This window comes from Triticum aestivum, chromosome 6D, assembly GCF_018294505.1.
Source record: "Triticum aestivum cultivar Chinese Spring chromosome 6D, IWGSC CS RefSeq v2.1, whole genome shotgun sequence".
Taxonomy (NCBI): Eukaryota; Viridiplantae; Streptophyta; class Magnoliopsida; order Poales; family Poaceae; genus Triticum; species Triticum aestivum.
The window spans coordinates 480,615,470-480,624,393 of record NC_057811.1 but is presented as its reverse complement, the minus strand read 5'-3'; the positions used below and the strand labels follow the sequence as shown (position 1 = coordinate 480,624,393).

At 44.2% G+C, this 8,924-nt stretch overlaps 1 pseudogene; it reads right to left on the bottom strand.

The window, feature by feature from the left end:
• Window positions 1-2,131: 2,131 nt before the first annotated feature.
• Window positions 2,132-5,124, bottom strand: LOC123142770 (uncharacterized; annotated as a pseudogene).
• Between the last annotated feature and the right edge of the window lie 3,800 nt (window positions 5,125-8,924).

Genomic DNA, 8,924 nt, shown 5'->3' with positions numbered 1-8,924 from the left:
CAGTAAGAGAAAGCTCTCACATCAGTCGTATAGGAAGGTAATTTTGACTAAAAATTTGTTGATGGAGAATGGAAAGCTGAGTGCATGTATTGCCATAGACTTCTACAAAATGAACAAGTGGCACTTCAGATTTGAAGAGTCACATGAGCTCTTCTGGTGCTAGGCATGCGCCAGTAGGCCCAAATCAACAAAAGTTAAGGCTGACGAAGGTTGATGATGGAAAAGCCAATTTGGAGAATATTATTTTTGATCAAGATATTGCCAGGAAAGAGCTTGCACTAATGATTTGTGTTCATGAGTACCCTCTATCTATGGTTGATCATTTGGGTTTTAGAAATTTTGTTCAGCATTACAAGCAATGTTTAGAATGGTATTTATGTTTATTTGACGTTATGTTATTTTGTGAGTATCTGAGAGTTTATTTCGCGATGTCCACTTGTATTATGTCATTTTGTGAGAATTTAATAGCTTATGTGGATGTCCTACTATGTCTTATGTATGTGTTGAGAGAACCCGATGGATATCCGTACCCGATGGATATTCATCGGGTTTGGACATGGGCATAATTTTTCGCCCATGGACTTTTTTGTGGATGGGCACACAATGTCTTCATGAATTTGGATATGGATTTGATATTGTTCAACCCGAGCCGAACCCGACCCATTGCCATCCTTAGGTCAGACAAAGAAATGTTTCTTTTTTGCATGATGGTTCATGCCCTTGAGGCTGCAATGGTGTGTTAACACTTAACTAATTCATATTGCCAGGTACATATAAATCAAACTGCCATTGGATGATGGTTGTAAGAAAAAATAACAACAGGCTAGCTAGCATCATGAGGCCATACCTTCCATGGATGCATGCTTTGATATTTTGTGAGATGCTTCAGAATCTGATGATGGGCATTTGGCATCCGGAATTGCAAGTGTACATTTTTGTCGAATACATCGTAGGTTTGATCGTTAATCAATGTTGGTGTATCTCATTCGTTTTTCATCAGTTAAATGTATTATGGTCCCTCACACATTCAGAACCATATTGAAGCTTTAGGAGGTTCTTTACCAAGTTAATCTTATAATTATAGTCTGGTGTGTGGACGTGGTGTTTTTGCACTCGAGCACATGTGCTCTCTATATCTGGACCGGTGAATATAGCGTGGAGATCTGTTCCATGTCAGTCTGTCTGCAGTATACGGTGTGTTTTTTTAATCTGTGGCTCGTGTGTGTACGTATGGACAGGTCCTGGAATGTGGGCCCAGGCTAGTTACTGCCGTTGGCCTGTCGTGACGCCCGTCGGACGATGCAGATCTGAGCCGTGGCTCCGATCTTTGCCGCGACATCTGATCCGTGGAACAGGAGAAGTCATCTCAGTCCAATTGTTCAATACATAATTAGTACTCCCTCCGTCCGAAAAACTTGTCATCAAAATGGACAAAAAAGAGTGTATCTAGAATTAAAATACATCTAGATACATCCCTTTTTATTCATTTTGATGACAAATATTTCCGGACGGAGGGAGTATGAGCTCAACCTGAATGCTTATCCAGCAATTAACTGTGACAATACCTGAACGAATACAATGCCACCTGCGCATAAAAACATCAGCTAATTAATTTTGAAATAAGAATAAGAAAGGGAAAGTACAAACAGTTCAGAGTATAGAAAGTTCTGCTGAAGCAAACTAGTCGAATACTTATGCTATAATTTTGGGGAAATATTTACTACAACAAGCAAACTACAGTTCTATTAAAGGTTTCAGAGTATAAAAAATTAAGCTAATTAATTTCAAAATAGTTCAGGAAATTACAAGCAACTGAAACTATTAGCAAGCAAACTGCAAGCTTGGAGAAATCGTTTCTTGAGGACATTGGAAGTAATCTGAAGCAAAGTACAGTCTTGGATAAAATTCAATGTTAATATTCTACCCAACACAAGACTACAAGCAATTGGGACTGCCCTTGCCGGAAGACTAGGTTGTACCAACAATGTCTGCATGGGATCCCCAATACCTTAGGGCATTTCTAACCGATCCCCTAAAAGTTAGTGGAGTAAAAGTTTACTTCACTAAGGGCAGCCGCACCTAGCCGATCCCCTATAGTTAGCGGAGTAAAATCAAATGTGTGGTCGTTTTGCATACTCGCCGCACAAACACAATCTCTATACAATACATATCTTAAAAACTTCCAAATGAAAGCATGGATAGCAATAATCGGCATAACATAAAGTTTCATCACCGTGCTTTTTAAATTTAAACATGCGAAGTTCACTCAAAAGACATCACTTCAAACGCAATGTTTGATTTAAAATCACCACAAACATAGCATGTATATGTTGTGAATCGAGCCAATCTTTGGCATGCACCACCACCCTCTCGGCCACCACCACTCAAACGAGGTCCTCGGCAAAGAAATCAACACCACCACCCTCTCGGCCACCATCACCACCACCCTCTCAGCCACCATCACCATCACCACCCCCTTGGCCACCATCACCACCACCCCCTCAGCCACCATCACCATCACCATCACCACCCCCTCGGCCACCATCACTACCACCCCCTCGGCCACCATCAACATTCCGAAGAGAGGCCAACATTTCTCCACGAGTGTGCTCCAAGGGGCTGTTTGGTTTACTGCCCTGAGGCGCCGGACCAAAAAATTGGTCGTTGACCAGCTGTAGGGTGCGTGTTTGGATGGGATCCAAATAATTGGCCCGCCAGCCCGCCTCACCTTTCCTCTGCTTCTTTTACGCCAATCTGTTGGTAAGGGCGAGGGCGGTGGAATCGTTGGCCAATTTTTTGGCTCGCCACCAGCGCCAATGATTTGGCGGGGCTAACCTGGGCTGAAACCCAGCCCCCAAATACTTTCTTGCAATTTTAACCATTGTGTTTGGATTCATGAACATGATACCACGCTCTTCGGCCTTCTTCGCATCACGAATCCTCTCCTCATCGAGTGCAAGCCTACGCTCCTCGGCCTTCAAATTTCTCTCTTTGGCCGCCATCTTGGTCTTCCACTTCTCATCCTCGAAGGCCTTGAGCTCATCCCACCTCGCCACCTTGTCTTCTTTGTGTTCGGCCGCCAACACCTTCTTCGTCTCGATCATTGCCACAATTTCATCCTTGTAAGTGCCACCGAATGCATTCATTTTCTTTCTTTCTTTTGCAATCTTGTTTCCTTCTGATCTATTGTTGGCAATCTTCATCAACCTCGTTGTCGTCCTCAATGGCTCAACCTTGACCTTTTCGGAGTGGTCTCCGCAATTCTTTGGATCCACTTCTCATTCTTGCATAGCTCTTTGTAGCAATGATGCAAAGTGAAGGGCTTGTGGCCGAACTTGGTGTTTCGGTGCTTGAATAGCTCTTGGATGTAGGGGCCATACTCCGCCACTTGCACACCACTCGGTGGAGCATGGTTCACTCGGTTGCATTGATCATGGATGGTGCTCCAACGATGCCCAAAGCGAACCTTGTGTACGGCTTGATCGCACGTCCACAAAGGTGTTGTAGAAGTCAGTGATCTTCTCCCAAAACATGGTCTTGGTTTGATCCATTCCGATCATTGCATCCATGCAGATGGCACACCAAGCATCGCAAAGCGCAATGTCTTCCTTTTGGTTGTAGTTTTGGGTGTGGGTCCTTGTGGCCTTGATGCTTGCTTCGGTCACCTCCACCGCCTCTCCTCGGCCACCACCTCCTCCACCTCCTTCTCGGCCTCCTCCGTGTCTTGGGTGGCCGAATGATCCAAAAACGAGTCATCATAGTTGAGATCATCAAGGCCAACGGTGGTCGAGGACTCCAACGATGCGAGGAATTCGGCCGTGCTCATCTCCGCTCTACAAGGTCAAAGCAAGCAGTATAAACTATCACTACCGATCATGAACAATTACTATCGAATTCCAACGGGACACAAGTTTTTTTACCTTGTTGGCATTTCATCGAGCACTTGGCGGCCCTGTTTTTTGTTGCCGGCTGCGGCCGCCGCTTGCGGTTTTTTTTTTTTTTTTGCAATATGTTGATGCATTCTGAAATTATCAGGAACTGGAAAGTATCTTGACTTCTGAATTTTTTCACTCTACAAACCACAAAGTCTGAATTTTCCTAGAGATCTGGGAGTGCATTTTGAATAAGTTGATGCATTCTGAAATTATCAGGAATAAGTTGATGCATTCTGAAATTATGAGGAATTGGGAAGTGTCTTGGTTTCTAGTTTTTTCCACAGTGTAGATCACAAAGTCTGAAATTTTCCTAGAGATCTGGGAGTGCATTCTTAATTTCTGAATAACCAAAATGCACGTAAGCTGGAGCTCGTACCTACTCTACTTAACTGTGAACGAAAACTAGTGGACACGCGTGTACAAGCGACCTGGGCGTGCATGCAAAACAGAACAGAAAGGCAATGATTTATTTTCCTGCTGATTAAATTAGGCCCGGAGTACAAACGGTAACCCATTTGATGGTTACTGCCACCTGAAACAACAAACATTACTAGACCAACAACCCTTCGTTAACACAGAAAATGACAGTACAGAGGATAACATTTTGTCATCACTACAACGGAAGAACACAACTTAATTAATGCCTCGACATGGCATTTTGACTCGTCAAACCCCAACGCTAACGCCTGCAGTTTGAAGATGCAGCTGAACCACAGCCTCTAGCCAACCAGGCGGGCCGAGCACCAGCAGCAGCATCCCCAGCCCGATGAGTGCAATAATTAGGATCGCCCCCGCCAGTAAAACAGCTAGGCGCTGCATTTCTAAGCAGCAACGACAGTGATTGGCACCCCTCGCCGGCGTCGGCTGATTGTATTGCATGTGCGACGGGGCGCTGTGAGCCTCGCCAACCCCGCCACTGACCTCGTCGGCTGCCTGCTGCGACCAAACCCTGTCGCAGATATGTGTTGCCTGACGACGGGGAGAGGGAGCTGGTACTGCTGCACGCCGAAATGGCGATTCAGATCAGGACGGTACGTCCGGTTTTATCTAATGTATCCACAGAGACCAATCTGCACCAAAAAATACGGATCCGGAGCTGCTGACTACGAAACTTGCCGCCACAGACAGGGCAGGGAATGAGCGACAGCATCTCGTCGTCGACTCCATTGTTGGACGCGGAGATGGACATCGGGCAAGCTACCGCAAGCTTAGCTGGAGACGATGGTCCGATCCGGTAGGAAAATAGATTGAGCGAGAAGGAATGGGGATGAATGAATCTTGAGGGGGGAGATTGGTAGGCTGGGTGGGGCGGTGCGCAGCAGTAAATGGGAAGCAACGCATTGGCTCAGAATCGGAAACATAACGGCCAGTCCGTTGCTGCACGTCTGAGGGAGAGCCCAGGTAACTCACGTCGTGGCAAGGCCGTGATGGCAGACGTGGGCCCTCGTAACTGTTCATTGCGCCATATACGGGATTAATAATGGACCCCGATAAGGATCGAACGTTCGGTCTGGGGAGGAACCAGACCGAACAAAACGTTCGCGCTGCAAGGGGAGATCGAACGAACGTTTATGGTTCGGTGGGGAACGACCCCCAGCCCGAACGCCCCCCTTCAGCCCTTTCACGTCAATATGGGCCAGAAAAAAGGCCCACGCTCTAATACAAACAAAGTATCAGCCTTTTAGAACAAAAAAGCGAAAAAAGGTAATAATGGGTCACAAATTGCCATGATGTATAACAGTAAATAGTTTCCGAAAAAAACACACTACGAGATAGAAAAAGCACATAACTTTGCCACAAAAATTGTGAAAGAACAAAAAGAATTTTCAAAACTTTGCCATATGAGGAGTGTGGTACTTTTACTATAATACAGGAAGAGTGTGGATGAAAATTAGCCATCATGTGCAACACAAAACAAAGTGTACCATCTATTGTTAGTAGTAGATGCTATGTTTTGTAAACTAAATGTGGCGTAGTCTACAGTAGCAAAAAATCGCATTAACAGTCAAAAAAGTCAAAATTTTCCATGGATGTAAGCTAATCTTGCCATGACAGAAAAGCTTGCCATCCTCCATACATAAATATGTCATGAGCGATAAAAGGTAAAATTTGCCACGATGTGAAGCACAAACAAAAAAAACCATCTACTGTTTAGTAGTAAGTAATTGCTATGTTTTGTAAAAAGTGAATGTACCATAATCTATAGAAGCAAAAAAATCCTATGAATGGTGGAAAGGGCAAAAAAATGCCGTGGATGTAAAGTATTTTTGCCATGGCAACGTAAAAGTAAAACTTCACATTCTCCATATAAGTAAATTTGGCATGAGTGTCAAAGAGTAAAAATTTGTCATGTATGTTAAATAAAAGTTGCCATGGCAATAAAATGTTAATTTTGCCACGGTAAAACTTGCCATGTATGTTAAAGAAAAATTGCCATCTATTTTAAAGTAAAGTTGCCATGCGAATGAAGGTAAAGATTTGCCGTGGCAAAAATAAAGTAAAATTTTGACATGACAATATAGAGTAAAATTTGCCATGTATGTTAAATAAAAGTTGCCATGGCAAAAAAATGTTAATTTTGCCATGACAAATAAAGGTTAATTTTGCCATGGTAAAACTTGTAGTGTATGTTAAAGTAAATTTGCCATGTATTTAAAGGTAAAGTTGCCATGCAAAATAAAGGTGAAAAATTTGCCATGGCAAAAATAAAGTAACATTTTGACATGGCAAAATAGAGTAAAAATTGCCATTTTTGTAATAGTAGATTACCAACTATCTAAAGGTAAAATTGCCATGGCAAATGAAGCTAAAAAACTGCCATGGCGAAAATAAAGTAAAAGTTGACATGCAAAGTAGAAAGTTTTATTTTCCATGCTCCATGAATTATCCTTTATTTTTCCATGGCAAATGAAAGATAAATTTTGCCATGGCAAAAAAAAGGAAAAAATATGACATGGCAAAAAGAGTGAAGACAGTTGCATGGGTATGAAGGTGAAAATTTGCCATGTATGTGCAAGTAAATTTGCCGTGGCCAAATAAAAACGAAATTTCTTGACATGGAAAAAAATAGTGAAAATTTGGATGGCGAAATGAAGATACAAAATTTCCATGGCAATAAACTAAAATTTCGCAAGCTTCAAACTTTGCCATGTTCTTGAAATGTGAACGTTATGAAATATCAAAACGCCATGGTGAAAATGCATATTAAAATTGTCATGTTATTTAAAAGAATATCGCCACGGATTGTAGAATAAAATTGCAAAAATGTAAGTAAGTAAAAGAAAGTAGCCATGTGTAAAGGAGGGAGACAACTTCAGAAGCTTTTACATTTGTTGCCATGGCAACTTCGGAAACTTTTGATATATCTAATTAAACTAGGTAATGGCCATATGACCATATGACACATAGTTACTAACAAAAAGCCTATATGGCCATATGACCAGAAAACAAGACATCTTAAAATGCAAATGATCACCTCATTGCCATATGACCATATGACACGTAGTTACTAAAAAAAGCCTAAATTTGCTATATGACCAATAGAAAACACTAAATCTGAGATGGGCCATGATGTTAGTACAAAAACTATCAAGAAAATTGTCATGTGAATGAACTATCAATTATAAAAGTTGCCATGGTGTAAGAATTTGTAATAATGTAAGAAATTGGCATGTTTTGCTAAACATCATGATAAGAAAATTGAAATGGTAGATAGGTTAGGAATCTAGGATCTAGTGATTTTGCATGAAGTGCACAAATATGGTCAGGTTCCAGAGAGGAACAAAATAGCAACTACTTCGGTTCTGAACATTGGGTTTTGCATGAACTAGTAGTCAGGTTTCAGGTTTCTGAACATTGGGTTCTCACCCCGCACGTAGCTCGTCGCCGGTCTGTCGAGGGAACTGAAGCTCTCCGAATTGGATGAGCCGCACCGCCCGGGGGTAGGGCGCTACGCCTGGGATGGTGTGTCGCTCTGCACCTCCTTGTGCAGAGGGCGGTGCAGCGGAGGCAAGCCCAGCCCCAAGCATCGAGGCCGCCGGCGTTGCGGACGACGACGATGTGGACGCTGGCGACCTCCAGCTGATCGTCGAAGGAGTGGCCGGGCGAGTCCGTCGCCGGCCAGGACATCATCTCGTCGGGCCCTCGACAGGCTCCCCCCGCCACTCTGTTGTGCCCTTGTCGTGCGCTCCGTCGTCGGAGGAGCGGGCGGGCGAGTCTGTCGTCGGCCAGGACCTCTCCTCCTCGCCCTCTCGCGCTCGTTGCCGGGTCGTCGGCCAGGTCCTCTCCTCGCCGTCCCCTCGCGCTCGTCGCCGGGTCACCGGCCAGGACCTCTCCTCGCCGTCCCCTTGCGCTCGTCGCCGGGTCGCCGGCGAGGACCTCGATGTGGCAAGAGGAATGGGGTCCGGAGTGGGGGAATGGATAGGGGAGTGGGGCTGCGTGCGGTCTGCCGTGGGAAGTGGGGTTCGTTCGCAACGAGCGTCTCTGGTTCCGAACGCTTGACTATGGGTAACGTCTGACGTGGCTGGGGATAAGCTTTAAGATCTGTGCGTTTTAATCTAGTGGCTCTGGACGAGTTCGGGACGAGATCCAAAAATACAGGTCGTTCGGGAGTTATTGATTCCGATAATAATTGGGCCTATACGCGTGGGATTGTGGATCACGAGGACTGCGGGCGGGTGGGATATCGAGACCATCTGTGCTCGCGCTCAGAAGATCATTTTCGCTGGTGTGTCCCCTCTTGAATCCGTAACCACATCTCATAAATCTAATCCACTGCGTCTGGCATTTGTTTTCAAAATACAATGGTGAGCGACCAAGAAAATACACATGACATGAGGTGCACCTTTATATACATACTACTCAAGTACTCAACCAGAGGTGTACGGTATATACACCAAACTAAATTGGAGGTGTGCCTTACACCGAGACATTTGCACCCTAAATCATGTGGCACTTGAGTTCATGTCAGTAAAAGGAAATATAAACTCA